The 19,700-nt window shown below is 34.8% G+C and overlaps 1 protein-coding gene across 1 annotated transcript in view; it reads right to left on the bottom strand.

Moving 5' to 3' along the window:
* LOC104123321 (kelch-like protein 1) overlaps positions 1-19,700 on the bottom strand; it is a gene marked incomplete at its 3' end in the record, with an annotated part of 110,254 nt that overhangs the window by 668 nt on the left and 89,886 nt on the right. The window lies entirely within an intron of this gene.

The raw sequence follows: 19,700 nt of genomic DNA, 5'->3' as shown, positions 1-19,700 counted from the left end.
ACAAACCTAACAAAACCCAAACCAAACCAAAACCAAAAACAGGACAACTTGCTTCTGCAACTTTGGAATCTATTGTTTTGATGTATTATTGGCAAAATTAAGGATTAATAATCCAGATAATGTAACTATCTTTAAAATTGGCATAAAAACTATAATCAGTAGTTACCAAAACAGATGCTTAGTGCATACATCTGAAAGCATATTCTTTTACATTTCCAAGGAAGAGGGCTATAAGTTGTAAATGTTAAGTGATTCACTTGCCTGTATGTACACTGATTGACATGCTGTAAATCACCCTCTATGTTTCTAAGATCCCATTGGACTAAGCAACCTGGTCTAACCTCATAGTTTGAGCTGGAGGTTGGACTAGAAATCTCTCGAGGTCTGCTCCCACCTGAATGATTCTGTGATCCTGTGATCTTGCTGATGTCAGCCCAGAAAAGTGCAACACTTGTGCAGTTTTTTTGCCATATCTGCCAGACCTATGTAGATATTTCACATACCCTAAGGCATCAGAAGTCAATCAAACTCTCAATGTTTATGTTTAAGCAAATGAGTATTATCTCTAGATGTTGAACCTTACATTCTGTTGACTATCAAATTAGAGTAGGTTTTAATTGCATATGGCAGCATATCTGTACAGTGTGGCAGATTTCTAGGTCTTATAGAACATCTATCTGTGAGGCCCAATCATTTTCAGAGAAGCAGCTGAAGGCCAGAAAGCAGGAGAAATTAGTTGCCAAAGTCTATGAGGAGGTACCTCCCTCACAGACACCTATACGCAAATGTATGCAAACTGCTTTGCTGTTGCCTACACAGGCAGCTAGATTCCTTTAAGGACTCTCAGCTATTTATCTGGACTTCAGTGGCTGCTGAAGAATGTGTGAATGTCCATCAGTCTGTCAGCCTTTTGCAGATAATGCATGTTTTCCATGACATCTAAAATATTAATAGCTGGTACATACAGACAGAAGACTCCTGCGTCTGATTTTAGGTGTCAGTCATGAAATGAATCTATCCAGGTCCAGTGAAAGGCATTACACACTGCAGTATCTCAACTGGTGATCCAGAACTCTTATTTGACATGGCTGATGATCTAATGGACAATAGACCTGCTTATGAGAAGAAGTGAATAAGGAAGTTCATCTAGCTTGACAAAATATGCCTCCAACTGTGACCATAAGTCAATGTCTAGGGAGAAAGCCGTAAGAAAGTTTTCAAATATATAGGAATTCCTCTTAATACTCCCCCAATATCCAACTTTCAGATGAGGGATGTTCTGAGGTGGATGTCTTTTCCACATATTTTATAATTCTCAGGGACTCTATCTTCCATGAACTAGTTGAATCTTCCTTTGAACTCATGTTGCATCTATGATACATTTTCACAACAAATTTGGCCTATTACTAGCTGCATATGAAGGTCTATGTCCCTCTGTTTGTTTGAACCTGGCTCCTGTTGCTTCATTTGCAATGTTTCCTTCATTTCTTTCATTTAGTACTCCCTAGTTATTCTATTGAAAGAGAAAATGAGCAATTGAGCCTTACCATACCAAGATCCTTATAATGTTCTAAATTTCAGTCATATTCTCCATTAGCTGACTGTCTTCTAGACTGAGAAACCTTAATTTAGTTAATCATTGCTTATATGAAAGAAGATTAATATTTTTTATCTCCCTTGCTGGCTTTTCCTGAACCTTTCAGTTCTGTTAGATTTTTTTTGTGAAGGGAGAAGAACCGCACACAGTATTCAAGAAACTGACAAACAGTGAACTTCTATGGTGGCATAATGATGTGCTCTGCTTTGTTATGTTTTTCTTTCCTAATAACTTGCAACTTTATTTTGTCATTTTGACTAGTACAGTGCTTCAGGCTGACTTTTCCAGAAATTCATATTTCATAGACACAAAATTTCACTCCTGAATGGAAGTGGCAAACCCAAACCCTATGATTTTAAATTTGAAGTTTAGGGTTGCCTTTTTTTTTATTTGCTTATATATTTATTATTATTGTTTATTCTCCAGGTGCATTATATTACATTTATCTACACTAAAATTGGAGAAAAGCAGTTATTAGGAATTTTGAGTGGGTTAAAGGCTACTCACATCTTGTGTATTGAAAATTAAAGTATCATCTTTAATATAGGCACAAAAAGCTGTGGTAATGCAGAAAGATTACTATAGGAGGAATAAGATTTATGGTATTAATAACCATGGACTTTTTAGAGTGAAGGAGGACTTTATTTGTCATTGGTCTCTAACTTAGGTACTTGTAGTCCATGGGGAAGTTGGTATAACTGGAAAGTTTGATTCTATTATTAAATTGCAGAGCAAACTCTCTAACTTGAGGAAACTATGCATTGCAGTGGAAGACTGGGTATTTCATTATTTTCTGTTCTAACAAAAATTCCACATATTTTAGCTGAAGAAATGAAAGGATTTTCTAAATTCTTATTTTAATTTAACTAAAGCTAGCTGTCTGAACTGAATACAAGGTATTCTCCGTGGGCTAATCATGAGTAAGTATACTCATAGATAGTTTGAGTCACAATGATTTTCAGTGAAGTTCTAGGCAAAAATGGATTAAATCCAGTTTCCATTATCAAAACATTAGCCTCTACTTAGCAAAATTGATAGCTTTAAGCTGTCTGTTGTATATTGAAAACCTCTGGCATATTTCAGGTGACAGTACATATCGTGTTTGGCTCTGCCCATCTTCCTGGGTATCTGGTATCACAAAGTATCCATATATTGATACCATGAAAGAGAAGAATGTGTGGGGAATTAGGAAAATGGAGGAGGAAAAGAGAAAGTAGAAGGAGATACAGAAAGGTAAAAAGAGCTCTTTTCACATAATAAATGAACTGGGAGAAGGAACAAGACTAAAAGTGTCATGATTTAGCATAGTAAAGCTAGTAATACTCACAAAGCCCCTAGGTTCATAGCAAATAATAAGCTTGCTGAGGGAACAAGTAATACAAAAGAAACCATGGGATTTATTAGTTTACACAAGCACTGCATAAATAATAAATTTACAATATCTTAAATGTAGTAATATTAATAATCATGTGTCATCCTTATAAGGATGTGAAAGTAAATGCTATATTGAATATATGCTATATTGCAAATGTACAGTTCAGAAGGCTAAACCAAACACAAAATATTTATTTTGGTAACTACTCCAATACACAATGTTATTATTTTATCACTTAAGATACAAAAAAGTTAAAAGAATGAAAAATTTGAAAGCAAAGACGGTTATGTTCCTTGATGATAATGTCTTCAGAAAACGTTACTTAACATGGTGCAGGTTAGTAGATTTATATAAATGTTTGCAAACAGATTATGCATCAACCACAAATAATCCCACAATCATGAAAGTAAAAAAAAATTATGAAAGGAAAAGACAGATAAGATAAAAAGGGCTGAAAATGTATGTATCAATGTATTTTGGGGACTTCAAACATCTTTCAGGATCTCTGAATAAATTTCTGTCAGTGTGTCAAATCTGAATTCATGCAACAAAAAGTGAAGGGATGAAGTCTGAAGTTTTTCCTCCCAATCAGTAACGAATGGCTCATACACTTTCCTTCATTTAGGCAGATTAGGTTTTTGAAAACTGACATAACAACTTTCTATTTCTGGCAGGACAAGAACTTTTCTCTTATTACATGGAAAATAAGGCATAGAAAACCCTCCATATATTTTTTTCTGAAACTATATTTGCTATTCTTTTCTAATAAAACAACAGTATCTATTATATTCATTTTTATAAATGTACATGATTATTGCATTAAGAAACTAATAAAATGTATTTGAAACAGCAGCAGCATAATAATAAACAACTGGCTGGAAAAATAATAAAAATATTGAGATTGGCTAATATTAATTCAGTCTCAGAGAAATGTTACAGAAAAGATTTGAAATTAAACCTGCTGCTCTTTTAAATTTGTCACAAACTCCCATTTTGGCATCTCCCTAGCATATATGTATCTTTTAAACTAATTAGTTCCTACTGATCTATATACTACAAGGCCATATGCTTTATGCACTAAACAGGCATGTTTATGGTCAGCTTAAAACAATGTATAATTGCTATCTATAATAGAAGTGCTTTGTGGCTGGAGGCTCAAGATGTTGTTTTATCAAAAGTCTCATTAAAATAGTATGAAGCACATGCAGAACAGAAATAGACACATGCAAAAACCAGCAGAAACATTTGTGTTCTTTGATGGTAGTATTTGTAAAAGAGGTCGCTATACATGGTTGAGGTTAATATAAATGTTTGCAAACAAATTGCACATGAAATAAATTATACTTGAAAATATTCTTAAACTTTGATATTGACTTCTTTTTTACAGGAAAATGGCCAGCTCCCAAATTCTGCTATGTTCATTCAAAATGGCAGTCCCTTAAAATTTTATCAGGGAATGCATTGAAATGTATAACCCTCTGACATATTTGTTGAACTGTATTATGATCTAACATATACTGCCTTTATATACAATCTCATGAATTTAAATATCAAGATTCAGTTCTTTTCCCTCATAGCTGGTGAGTGTTCTCACATTGACTGGAATGGTATTACAGAAAAATCAGCATTTCTATATGTTTTTACATTTAATATTATTGAGCTAGGGTCCGTATAAGAATAGTAGAATAATCACTGGAATTTTTACTGTATTTCTTAATCTAAGTTGAGCAACAAGAAAACTGAGTCTATGGGTAGAGTCAGATTTATTTTCAAATGTATTTACCTTCCCTAGTGTGTAGAAGAAAATACAATTCATAGGAAGGTATGTAAGTGATTATTTTTAATAACTTTTCAAAGAGTATATCCTTATAATCTTGGCACCCATGATATCAGTGGAAGGACTCAGAAACTTCAGATTATCAAGAAATTAAAAGTAAGCATTTTGTATGTCAGATACGATAAGGATTTGTACCTATATGTGTGCATGCATTTTCTGGTGTTGGTTATTATGCAAGTAATGTTACTAAATAAGAATATTAAAGTGTGCTAATAAACAGCAGTAGTAAGTATATTTCATAACATTATGTTAATTTATATTTCTTAATATTAAGATTTTTAATATATCCTTTTTGTGAGTTTTGAAGTTCTGTTTGAAGTTCTCAGCACACTACTAAGAGGATTTGAAATCAAAGATATGAAGACAAATAATTTTCAGAGTTTAGGCAGGATGACGTCTTCTCTTGCAAAATAATTTAATGTATATTCAGGGCTTCTGAACCAAACAGTGTACTTTGACAACAATTAATTTAACAGAATACAGGCACAACCAAGTTGAGAAATCAAATTATCAGTTTCCCCTGCACAAATTTGAGGTAATAAGTTACCTATACTTTCTAATGCTTAATGGAATTAATGGAATTGATGGCAAGTGTTTTTTATGGCAAGCTTATTATATCAGTAAGGATCAAAGTCCAACAATCATATTTGATAACTTCCTATCAGACAGCTACTTCTTTATTCTGATATTCCAATCTTTGCCTGGGCTCTTAAAGCAAATATTTATATCTATGAGATCTTCTAACTGAGTTGCCAGGTGTTTCAAATAAAGAAGTGATACTCAGTGAGCAGTCCTGACCCTAAATTTTGAGATTTCATGCACCAGCAACAAATAAAGGCTGAATCTTTTTTGCTTTCTGATTAGAAATTCATCCTAGAAATAAAAAAAAAAAATAAAAATTCTAAATAAAACTTTAAAAGCAGACAGAAACTTGTGTTTATTTTCCTCAAAAAAAAAAGAAAAGGTTTTTACTCAATGGCCAAATAATAATTTTTTTTGTCAACAAGAACAAAAAAAGAATTAACTAATTAAAAAAGTAACAGTAAAAGAAAAAAAAATGGGGTAAAAGACACGCCTTTTCCCAACTGTGAAGATATTGGAAAAATAATTTTGAGAAAAATGTTAATTCTTCCCTCCTACCCATTTATTTTAGCACATGGGCTGACTTGTGAAAAACACTCTATTTCTTACTGTCTTACTGTCCTAACGTCTAAGCCCTGTGAGTGACTGGGGGGGGAAGTTGAAATTAAAGCTACCGTTTAGAAGCCAAAAGTCATATAAAGTTAACTGTTTCACATTGTCTAAGTTTCAATAATCTGCTTCAATGTTTTCTTCTCCATAGTTATCTTTCCTTATTACATAAAAATAATCAATATATTTTTATTAAATCAGGATGCACCTGATCAGGAAATTCAGTTAATAAGAATATTTCCCTGGAAACCATATTATGTTCAGCTTGCTATTTCATGGCTATGACATACTTCATTAAGAGAGAATTGTATCTAGCATTAAATGAAGATTTCTGGGGGTTATAACACATGGAAATTCAGAACTGTCGCTTCTCAGAAACCCATGTCAGTGCTACTTCAGCTTAGTTACTTTTAGCATTGCTAGAACTTCTCAGACTAGCTATATCCTGCGTATTTTTAGTAACTTTGTGTCATCATGCTTCTCATTTTTCCCAGTTAAAACCCCACCAAGTCCTTTCTCAGCTGTACTTCTAAATTATTTTCAATACAATGCTGCAGAGAGCCGGCATGCTTCATCTCAGTGAAGCGCATTCAGTTTGAGATCATGAATGAGTACTGCCAAAAGGAAAGTCAAGCCTAATGAGCACAAAAAGAGGAGCTTGGTGCTGGTGCAGTGACTGACAGTGGGTGCACCATGGAAGTGCATTCTTATTACTGCCTGCCTTGCTGTCACCCTCAGATCCCACCTTCCTTCCTCAGGGAGCAGCAAAAGCAGAACTACTCCCTGACAGCTCTCCCCAAGCCCTTCCTTTATCCCATTGATTGGCTGATATGATCCAGGTGAGAGTATTAGTGATTTGATTAGCTGATTTGAATTATATTAAGTTAAATCTCAAATATTCTATGTAAATGGGCATAGGTCCCATTCTCCTCTGTTGAATGTGTGGCTTTTAGGAGGCAATTCAGCCACTACTAGGGAAAAAGAGGGTACCACCTTCCTGGGAAGGAAATGATCACTCTCCTTTCTCCTGCATCCCATTCTTGGAAGAGATTACAAGACAATGGAAGAGCCAGAGAACTGCCTCACCAAAACTTTCACACTATCCTCATCCTTCTGAAGAGGCACAGAACATGCCCTGGTTATTTAGGTAGAGCTTCCTATCTTGTGAAGAGTGTGAGATGTGACAATATATACTCAGTCAGGGTGAATTAATCCTCAAATTCCACCACTTTGGTATGTGCCTCACATACAGTAATTACCCAAAAAGGGACATGTAAAGAAATCATAGGATTCCTACCATTAAAAAGAAACACTTGGATATTTCCTCCAGGGCAGGTCTCAGGGCCATAAAGCTGAACAAAGTGAAAAAGTGTTCCCTGTGTGCCAAAGTAAGATACTAAGCACATGCAAAACTTTTTATCACTTTTCCAAGTGATAGTTGCTGCCAAAAGTAGCACAGCACCATTCAAAATTGTGATTTATGTCGTCTCTGTCTGCCCATGTCTATTTATTGTGATTTAGAATGTTGACTAGTTCTTAAAAACACATAAATATTCTATACCGTGAATTTAAATTTCATACCCAAACATGTTAATTTTATGGTAGGCAGAAAGCAACTCCCAGTCCTCTAAAAATTGTCCCACTATCTCGATATGTTCTCCCTGTAAAAAACCCAGAGTCCTGTACCCTCAGAAACTTACATGCCAATGTTATGCAGAGCACAGGATTAGCCTTATCTTAATAGTATTAATAATCATAACAAAAGAATAAAAAACTTAGAATCCTTTAAATGACCTGTGAGTAAATGAAATGTGGATTTTTATGGCACTTTTTTTTAACAAAGCCCATGAGTCTCTTTCTTGATCCAAAATGTTTCTGAAGTCACTTGACAACCTTGAGTCAGGGAAACACATTACCATATGAAACAAAAATCTGAGAAGGAATGACCTAAAGTTTGCATATTGAATGGTTTTCAAGAGAGCTATTTGATTAGCCATTATTGTCCTTTTATGTGTCTTCTTGCATGTACAGATTTGTCATGGCTGGTAACTGATGATCATAGTCATGTAGCTACCAGGAAAGAATAGAGGCTTCTGAAATGTAAGGTCATGATTATTCTTCGTACAGATTAAAATGCAAAGCAAATAAAGGCTTAGACTAGATCTAAGGAAGAAATTCTTTACAATGAAGATGGTGAAACACTGGAACAGGTTGCCCAGAGAGGTAGTGGAGGCCCCATCCCTGGAAACATTCAAGGCCAGGTTGGACGGGGCTCTGAGCAGCCTGATCTAGTTAGCGGTGTCCCTGCTCACTGCAGGGGGGTTGGACTAGATGACCTCTAGGGGTCCCTTCCAACCCAAAACATTCTATGATTCTATGATTCTATGAATTCCTGGGAAGTATAAAAATCCTGTTTTAAAACTTTCTTTTAAAAAAATTCTACTTTCAAAATCTTACCATGCTTATACTCTTCTAGCTGTTAGGAAACACAGTGTGTCTTTGGACAAAACTCCAATTAGAATAATTTCTTTATCTCTCTAAAGCTGGTAGAAAAAAAAATCATTATTCCTATGTCATTGTTATATGAATGGAAGTATTTCAGTTGTCTCATGTGGTGAAAGGGATAAACTGTTTGACACTGTATTTTCTGTCTATAAGACAACTGCAAGAAATGCCTGTAAATACTATCATATCTGCAGATTTCAACTTCATTCACTGTTATTCTGATTAAAACTGTATATACCCATTTTAAGAAATATCAGTCAGGCTATTCATGCTCCACCGCAAACATGAAGGAAAAAAAAAGTCTCCCATAAAGTACTACTTCTTTGTTTTTGCGACAAACCCAATAATCTCTGAGCTACTTCTGTTGGATACAAACCCTCTTGTTATAAACATCAATTGCTTAATAATGTTTAAAAACTTACTTAAAAGCTTTTGAACCTATGAGATAAACAAAATAGTGAGTTAATTACTTTCTTTTTTTTGTTTCATCTTGAGAGTTTGTTGAAATGCTCCATTTTCAAAAAAGTATGCAGCAATTATCAGCAATTGTGATTTTGCTTTTCATTGCTAAATTGATCTTGAAGACAGTATATTTTTCAGAAAAAATCTGCAATGATTGCAAATAGTTTTGTTATTTCTTTTTCCAAGACCAGCCTAATATCAAACTTAATTATTTCCACTTAAACTACAGCTTATTGGTAGAAAAAACAGTATGCTGGGCTAATATTAACAGCATGCCAAATGGATCTACTTCTATATGAATACATTTGGTCATGCATCAATTAATTCAGGATTCTGCCTGAAGAGATATATCCATGTCTTCTCTGGGATTAAAATGATCTTTGTTTTAGTCTGCAGTTATTGAATAGACATCAGCTATTATTAAAAACTTAAATAAAATTTATGGTAGATAATTTAAATGTTAATCTAACTAAGAACGTTTAAATCAGGAATAATAGGGTTTCACATAAATTGTGTTTTCATATTATTATAAATCTTGTTAAAAACTAGCTAGAAAAGAATGAATGCTGCTTTTCATGATCTAGGTAATAAAGCACTCTAACAAACTTTCTTTTCTAGAAATGATGGAAGTTTAATTTTTTTTTATTGAAAGTCCAATAAAGTTGAGAAATGAAACAGCATACCAAAGGTGTTGCCTTTTTTTCTGAAAGATATGTGTCCTGTTTTCAGCTGGAAAAGATGTAATTTTCTTCCTAGTAGCTGGTATAGTGCTGTGTTCTGGATTTAGTACTAGAAGAATGTTGATAACACACTGATGGTTTAGTTGTTGCTAAGTAGTGCCTAGAATGGTCAAGGACTTTTCAGCTTCCCCTGACCTGCCAGGTGCAGAAGCTGGGAGGGATCACAGCCAGGACAGCTGACCCGAACTGACCAAAGGCGTATCCCATACCATATGACATCATGCTCAGGGGGAGTTGGCCAGGGAGAGAAATCGCTGCTCAGGACAGGCTCGGCATCAGTCAGAGGGTGGTAAGCAATTGCACTGAGCATCACTTGTTTTGTGTATTCTGTATATTCTGTTACTATTATTATTATTGTTATTACTGTTATCGTTATTATGACTTTTTTTCCCTCTGCTGTTTCATTAAACTGTCTTTATCTTAACCCATGGATTTTACCTTTTTTTTCCTATCCTATTCTCTCCCACATCCTACAGATGGAGGTGGGGAGTGAATGAGCAGCTGTGTGGTGTTTAGCTGCCTGATGGGTTAAACCACAACAGCACGATAGGCTTTGCTCAAATCAATTTTATTTTCCGATTCAGAATCCTTATTTATTTAAAATCTAGATTAACACATTCTGGATGATTCCCAAACCTCACTATATTTAGTTTTTTCCTAAATAATTTTATTTACTTAGTGTCACAAAGTACAGTATGAAAATCATAGTGAAAATTCTGAAAATGAATATAATATGAACAGAGAAAACTCAGACTTAGCACTTACTACTAGAAAGTATGATGTTATAAATAATTTTGAGTTAACCAATTACCAATTAGTCTTCATAAACAGGGATTTTTTAAGAAGCCATGTAAGTTTTCCACATTTATACTGATTATTTACGAGGCATTACAAGGAGATTCAATTATTTGATTCCCTGGCATATACCCAAGAAGGAAAGTGTACATGCCAACACTCTTTGTGGGGCTAAGAAAGATGCATGAGTAGGTTTTCAATGACAAGAGATGCAAAATCAAAAGTTATCAAACTCTGTTTAACTAGTTTCCCTGGTATATAAAATTAAAATGTTTTCCTTTTTTTATGATCTCTTTCATAGACAAAGTCACGCAGCCCTGCAAACACATGCATAACACTCTATATTATATTACCAAAAAGAAAAACAACAAATAGTGAAACCACAGAATTTTCAGATAAATAGTTTTTTGAGTTTATGACTGATATCTTCAGAATCAAAAACTTTTTACAAAAGGTGGGAATTTTCTGCAGAAAATATATCCAAATTCTTTACAATTTTTCTTATTTTTCCTATTTCAGTTGAAAATTTACAGCCCATTTTCTGACCAGCTTCTCCAATCTTAAATATCCTTACTGCATAGTTTTTGCATGAAAGTGCTTACGTGCTTGAAAAAGTGGATAAAAGCATCTCAGAATCAAGAATTCTCCAATATTATGGGTTAATTCTAAAACAATTTTCTTCACTTGTCCAAGGTAAAGATTAAAGATAATTATTAAAATAATTACTGAAAGGTACTAGGAAATAGAATTAAAGTGTGGTTTGCCCCTTTTAATTTAATTTTAATTTTTTGCTCTCGCAACATTAAGTGAATTTCCTGCTTAAAATCTATACTTGAACAGAACAGATTTAAGTAAGAGAGAATTATGGCTCTCTTGGCAATGCAAGGTATTCTTTTAAACGCTTGCATTAGAACTTTAAATGTTTTCCACTAATAATATTATTAACTATTCTCAAGTATAATGAGCAAGATATTTCAGTCATCAGTAATATTTTCTAATAAGGAAAAATACACAACAAATGTTATTTTTATATATGCTAAATTAATTATTCATGAAAAAAATGCTAAGATAACAGGAGTGAGAACAGCAGCATGTTTGCACTGTTTGTGTGAGAAACTGAAAGTATTTGGGGCTATTGATTAAGCGTGCATTATCAACATGTTTATGAATTATATTCAGAGAACTATATAGTAAAAAAAAACCTTTAAAATTTAGATTAAAATTTAGAATTGTGCTTAGAAAAAGACATCAGAAATTATATATTAGTTTGAAAATTGGGTCCGTTTTGTACATAATAAAATTACTTAATATTTTGCATAGCAGAAAGTACAACTTCGGGAATCAGATAGTTGTGAATTTACTACGAATCTATTTTACCAGTTCTTTTAACTTTTACTTTTAAATTACTCTTTTTTGAATGGAAAATATAAATGTATTGCAGTCATAAAATTATTTTCCACCAATTCTTATGCTATGAAGATATGCTAAAGTATTACCAACAGTGTCATTCTTCATCTAGATCCTGATTTGCAAATAGATTTTAACTAAAGTAGATTAAAACACTTGAACATTCCCTCATTCTATCCTTTAAGTCTTTAAAAAAGTACAAAAGTTGTTATATTTTCTGGACTCCTAAATGTAGAGATCACAAGGTCACAAATTTATCATTTATGGAGCTGAAGTTTAAACACCATTTTTAAATCCCATTTTATTCAACTGAACCTTAGCAATATTACTTAAAGACCTTTTCATTTTACTAGGAATTGAATGAATTGAGCTAAATCCAACATAATCATCTGCTCTACTCACTTGACTGTTTTGTAATTAGGGGCCTTAAATTTTATTTAGCTTATACCTTATAGCTTATATAAAGCTTATACCTAATTTATCTTTTTGAGTTTTTATTTGTTTTTAGAATGACCATTTCAATATATTGTCTTAGAAATAATGAAATATATTTACAATTAATAATTTCACTACTTTAAAACGTCTCATTTTGTTTTGTTTTCTACCATTTTCTTTCAGCTCATCAAATATTCTGGATCTGTTTGGAATTCTTTTTCATGTTTAATTTATGATTTCAGTAAACCTGTTTTAGCTCAGCGATGATTTCCAGGCATTTTTCTGCGGTAACACAACTATTCAGTATGTGAGATTCAATATTTATGTTGCTCATGGACTAAATTATTCATAATGTTCGTGTTAGTCAAGCCAGCTGCTCAACCAACTCACAAAGAAAGAGTCTATACTAAATCTGTCAGAATTCTTTATTGTCAGAGAAATGTTATCTTCTCCTCAGCAGTAAGATGCATCAGACTTAAGGTTCTTTAAGAAACTCTAGACCAGTTCTTTCTTGAAACATATGGCTAATTGTCCTGCTTTCAGCTGGGATAGAGTTAATGACACTAATCATTTCTCTTACAAATAATCTACATTAAGATTTACTGCTTAGACACAACAGACTTTCATTAGTGTGTCTGTAAGTCTGTGATCTGTGTATGCATGGAGGTGATAATATATTGCAAAGAGATCAATCACATAGCAATAATAGTGAATGGTCTTGGACTGGAATTTTGGAAAGAAATCTAATTGTGTTTTCTGTCTAACAACCAAACTCTGACATCTATTAAGCTGGTATTTTTGGTGACCACAGTCATTGGCAGAGGAAATGTGTTCAGTGTTTAATTGATTTGTAATTCCAACTTTTTCCCCAATATTAAAAATAATTTCATATTCAGGAGAAATTTTAAACTGGGTTTTTACCCTTCAGTTATAATCCTGAGTCCTCCCTATCCCTCCCCCATATCAAGGTACACAACCAAAACCAAAATAAAAAGAATACAGTATACTTGAAGTTTCCTTACTCTTTCATTGGGTTAACAAAATGAATATACTAAATAAACACACAATCACACTCACATTCTCTAAAGCTTTACATTTGTTATAAAGATTAAGAAACTTTTTTTTCCCCCCAGTCTCTTGAATAAACTAAGTAATGGGATTGGAATATTCATTGGTAGCATCTGTGGTAAGTAATTAAACTGTAGTGTTGAAACCACTTTCACAACATTAACACTTCCCCAAAGCTTATGATTTAATGAGCCCATTTATTAAAATCTTCAATATTATTTTCTGTAAGTGGTCCCTTGTTATCTTTTATCACACTGTTCAAACTTTAATTTTAACTTAATTTGTAAATATGTCCATATTTTTTTGGCACACACACTGACTTTTGTTGGACTAATAGTACTGGGTGTATCTTTGAAACCAGTACTAATTTGACCAATTTACTTATCACCCCGATGTGTTTATTGATTCAAATGTTATTCACTTTAGGAAAAGAGTAATTGTTTTACTCCTCTCCACCCACCCACCCCCCCCAGCTTCTGCCTCTAGCCATTTCTTTTCACAATGATTTTATCAATCTATGTATTTTATATAGTGGCCAAAATAAGGACTGCAAAGTCTAACATGCAAGCTTTCTAAACAATTACACTGATGCAGAGATCTACATTTAACCTCATTGTACTAGGCTCTCCAGCAAATGAAGTAAAAAAAGAAAAAAAAAGTCTTTATTTCAAGATAAATCCCTTCTTAACATAAATACCTTAGAGTTCTCATTACTTTTTCCAGGAAGACCATTCAAGATACCCTATTATATCAGTCCAAGCATTTGCAATCCTTTTTTCTTCTTTAGTTGAAAGTGACAGATTTCAAATTATGTCAAAAGCAATCAAGGTTTCTGCTTTTAAGACCACCTATTGTTAACAATTGCTCAGAGTAGTGATTGATCTTTGCTTTCACTACTTTCACTTAGTTATGTTTGCATGACCTCTGGAGGCGTGATCTATGGAACACTAACAACTAGCAGCAAAACTTGTCATACAGAAGGATAGTTTAATCTTTGCTAGGGTCAACTCTCACTCTGTTACTATCCACATAAGCTAGTTACTCTAAAACTAACTTAGATACCTCTACAGTATATTAGAAGCGGCTGACAGTAACTGCAAGGGTTGTGCTGCCACCCAGAGGAACCTCAACAGGCTGGAGAAATGGACTGACAGGAACCTCATGAAATTCAACAAGGACAAATGTAAAGTCCTGCACCTAGGGAGGAGCAACCTCAAATATGAGTATATGTTGGGGGCCACCCAGCTGGAAAGTGGCTTGGTAGAAAAGGACCTGGGGTCTTGGTGGACACCAGGTTGAACAGGAGCCAACAATGTCCTGGGCTGCTGAATTGTCAGCAGGTCGAGGGACATGATCCTTCCCCTCTACTCAGCACTGCTGGGGCCACACCTGGAGTGTTGTGTCCAGTTCTGGACTGCCTAGTACAAGAGAGATAAGGGAAATAAGGGATACTAGAGAATCCAGTGAAGGGCTACTTAAATAGTTAAGGGATTGGAGCATCTTGCTCCTATGAGAAAAGGCTGAGAGAGATGGGGCAGTTCAGCGTAGAGAAGAGGGGGATCTTGCCAAACTGGCTCTTTTCAGAGGTGCCCAATGGCAGGACCATTACTATGTGGTAAAATCCACAAAATCATCTGCTATTACTGCCACTCACAAGCACACTGTATTACTGGAGAGTGAAACAACAATGTTCATCACATACAGTGCAGTTTGAATCTGATGGCAATTGTCATCTTGTATGATCATAGATGAAAACACAGACATAACAGGTGTAAAGGAAACATGTACCTGAAAAAGTATTCAAAACAAGATTTCTAAAAGTGGTCAGTAACTTGCACCTCTGTTTAGGAAGATAAACTACACTGTTAAACTTTTTAAAGTGCTTAGCACCTATCCATTTTCATTAAAATTGCTATGAACAGCTGGGTGTTAAGCTTGTTAAGTCTCAGCATATCAAGTAGATGTCTAAATGACAGTGGAACTTCGCTGAAAGTTATACTTATTTTCATTGCTGAGATCCATGCAAGCTATTATGATGCAGTTTCTTTTTAGGATTAAAAAAATGAGTGTAAACCAGAGTTTGAACTGGAAAATGGCACGGGATACACCACTGTTATTTGATTTCATTAAACACACAGGATTTTCAAATGTGAGTTATAATATCCTGGTGCCCTAATCAGTTAAAATTTATTGAAAGAACTTAAAAATACCTTGCCAAAGAAGATGACTGAACATACACACACACACTGAACAATTTCTGCAACAATCTGATATAATCAACAATCTGACAGTCACTAAGACAGAAAAAGATAGAAAGGTGCCAAATAGTGACTATAAATAATATGACCTTGTAAAAACAAAAACACCAGGCAAAACACTCAATACATTCTAATGGGGATATTTATGAGAATAAATTTTTCACAGAATGAACTGCATAGAATGAGTAACAGAAGTAGTACATTTTCATCAAAACATTGTTCTGAACCTTTGGAAATGCAGAGTTAATATAAAGAGAGGCAAGGTTTGTATTTTCTATTCATCATTGTAATTCCCCAGTAATTTTATGACCATGTGCAAAAGTGATTTACCTAGTGAAGATCAAGTCTTCCACTGAATAAATTTACCCCAACATATTCAGTAGCAAACCATATGCTCAGTATATCATAAGACACTGAATATAAAGTCAGGTGAGTTGCCTGTGTGTAGGATAAAGAAACAGTATTGTAGCATTTTGTTGCCACAAACTTTTTATTTGAACTGCATTTTATGACAGCTTCAAAGCATTTACTGATACTTTACTGATATTTACTGGTATTTACTAAACTTCACTCATAGAAAACCATATTTGGAAATGAATGTCACACATGACTGTGTTGAATGCTTATTATTTTCAGTTTACAAACTTTCACACTGTCACTTATCTACACAAGAAATGTCAACCACATTGACAGGACTTTTGGACAATTTTAGAATTAGCTAAAAGACAAAAAAGATCCCTTTGGATTGTATCTGCACACTGCATTGAACTATCACATCTTTCTTCAGATAAAATATCAGCTGATATCTCCACAGCCAGAGAACTTGTTATAAAAAAAGAAAAAAAAGTTAGCTTTACTGCACAATCTATATAAGAAAAGTAGAGAAAGGAGAGCATATTCTGCCAGGACTGACTATAATCTACTAATTGCCTTTTCACAAGCAAGTGAAATTTCAGGCCCAAATTTCTCCTACACTGATAAGCTAATAGAGGAATATGGTGATCATCCCAGAAGCTTGCCTGGAACCTCTTTTTTTATGGACTGAGAAGTTATTAATTCTTAATGTAACCAGTTTATTTTTATTTACCTGAAGTTACATAAGAATTACACTAGAAATATTGTCAAACTTCCTCACATCCCCAAATTTATATTATTCTGATACAAGTTGACATTCAATTCAAGTGATTACTTAATTCACTTGCATAAAACCTAGCATTTAGCACCATTTGAGATGCCACATGATGTCTAAGGATCCACACAGGGCCAATAAATATGGCACTGGATTTATGAGGAAACACTTCCAGAAAATCTGCTGGGAGCCAGGCAGCACCTCTCAAATCAGCACATAAATTCTTTCCTGTGTGCTGGGAACTGCACTAGATCTTCATTGCCTGCAGTGGGAGGTCAGGAATTGAGCTGATGTGGAGAAGCCTACACACATAGGTGAAAAAGAAAGTGAATCATACCTTCTGTCCTTTCAGATGTAAGTTATAATCTCCTGACATACAGTTAATTTAGAAATGAATGAAATAATTCACCAAATGTTGTAAAGGATGACAGACTATACACATATACTTAACATTTACCCCAGACCAGTTGGTGAGAAGCACTCTAAAAAACCTAGAAGTCTAGTCAGGTATGAATTTATATCAGCTACATTACTTTAGTGATGCTAGAGATGGTTAGAGAACTGAAAAAGGCTATCTTTTCATATTATCAATCACACTGCTCTGAAGGAGAAGGTTAGAGATTGAATGACAAACAGAGGTACATTTTTGCTGAGCAAAGAATCCTTCAATTGTTTCGTCTAGCCCAATATATATTGAAAAGTTCATAACTTGATGAATCTCAGTCTGATGACTGCCTGGTTAATTGTTTTTTATCAGTACAGTGAAATACCTCTTTGCCAAATGCCATCTGAGCTGTGGAAGGAATTTACAAGTTTGCCTCACGACGTAATTATCCAAGCTAGGATTTGAAGTGTTTCCACTCCATTATTATATGCAAATTCATCTACACTTTTAAAACATGTACAGCTAGATGTAATGTGTTCATTCTGAGGGGATTTAGAGGCTTAGTGTTTCCTACAGGTTCCCTAGAACATGTCTGTATAAATAAGAACAGAACCCAGGTGGATCAGTTCACTTTCTCTCCAGTGACTTATAGGATATTTAAGTACTTCACATTATAAGGACTGGATTGTTTCTGCCCCTGGGCAACAAAACTAATTTAGATGCCTATAGTAGTTTCACTGGATCTGAGTCACAGTGTATTTAATACTCAAAGACTATGCATTATCCTATTGATGTGATTTGCAAGCCTCTGAAAGTGAAACTATTAGAAGTGTTGCAGAGAGAAAGGCAATAATATCTATGTTTTACCCTATGCTATTTTTTAGCTTTCCTAGTTAACTAATGATATACTATTACAATCAGTTGCAAAAAAATATCCATAAACATAGCACACTGGTGGAGTACAAGTTATCTTTAACTTAACCATTTCTGCAAATAAATATTTGTGTTCTTTTTATCAAGCACACCTTTGCTGTGAAACATTAAGACATAACATCCTCATTCTTCACTAGTCATGCTATTCTAGGCACTCAATATCATGTGTTAACTAGTAACTCTTGCTTGTAAATTCCTTCAAAAACCCAACTGTCATTAGCAGCTTCTCATGTTCTTAAGGAACACCATAAAAATGTTTTGCCCGATAGAAGCTGCACACACTCTTGACTTATGCTATAACCTCAACATTATCAAATACATTACACTGTACAGACAATCAGCAAAACCAAGCTTTTCATCTTAGTAAATGTGACTACATCACTAGTAAACAAAATAGGTCTAGTCAGAGGCTCAAACATGCTGATGAATTGCACTGAATGTTTCCTGGTACAGCCTGAGTCAGGGAATGGGAGATACAAGCATAGAAGAAACCATCCTGTTTCAGGAAAGGAGCAGAGAAAGATAAGGAGAATTAGTGATGTAAACTTTTCTATACTGTTTGCCTCCAGGGGCAGAAGTCAATGTTTTAACATCACCTGAAACAAGGTTAGACTGTTGCCTATACAGAATTTGTGAGGATTCAGATGAACCATTTGGCTCCCTGAGCTGTGGGTATGGTAACCACTACCTCATGCACCAAGGGGAAGGTAATCATTAGATGATGGGTCAGGACAGTCATCAGGGAACCAGATGAGAATGCCTTTAGCTATTCTAAACATTAATGGGTATATGTTTCCACAACTATAGGATTTCACCTCAAACTAAAAAGTTCACAAGAACATTTTGCTACAAAAAGAATGAAATAACTATATATATATATATGTGCATGCGCATATGTACATATATCCATGTACCAATATATGCTGGGAGCCACCCAGCTAGAAAGCAGTTTGGCGGAACAGGAGCCAGCAGTGTGCCCTTGCTGCAAAGGTGGCTAGCAGTGTTCTGGGCTGCATTAGACAAAGTATTGCCAGTAGGTCAAGAGAGGGGATCGTTCCCCTCTACTCAGCACCGGTGAAGCCAAACCTAGAGCGCTGTGTCCAGTTGTAAGTTTCTCAGTACAAGAGAGATGTGGACATACTGCAGAGAATTCCATGAAGGGTCATGAAAATGATGAAAGGACTGGAGCATCTCTCCTATGCGGAAAGGCTGAGCAAGTGGGGATTGTTCAACTTGAAGAAGAGAAGGCTCAGGGGGATCCTACTAATGTGCATAAAGTCCTGAAGGGAGGGTGCAAAGAGGATGGAGCCAGGCTCTTTTCAGTGGTTCCCAATGAGAGGACCAGAGACAACGGGCACAAACTGAAACACAGGAGGTTCTGTCCGAACATCAAGAAACGCTTTAATACTGTGAGGGTAGCTGTGCCCAGGCACAGTCCTTGGAGGTATTCAAAAGCCATTTGGACATGGTTTCTCGAATGCATTGAGGACAACTTCTTAAGCCAGGTAATAAACACCCCTACCCGAGGGGATGCGATACTGGACCTGGTGGTCACCAATGCAAGCGAGCTCGTCGGAGATGTC

This window comes from Egretta garzetta, unplaced genomic scaffold, assembly GCF_000687185.1.
Source record: "Egretta garzetta isolate BGI_Z169 unplaced genomic scaffold, ASM68718v1 scaffold303, whole genome shotgun sequence".
NCBI lineage: Eukaryota > Metazoa > Chordata > Aves > Pelecaniformes > Ardeidae > Egretta > Egretta garzetta.
This window is presented reverse-complemented; position numbering and strand designations above follow the sequence as displayed.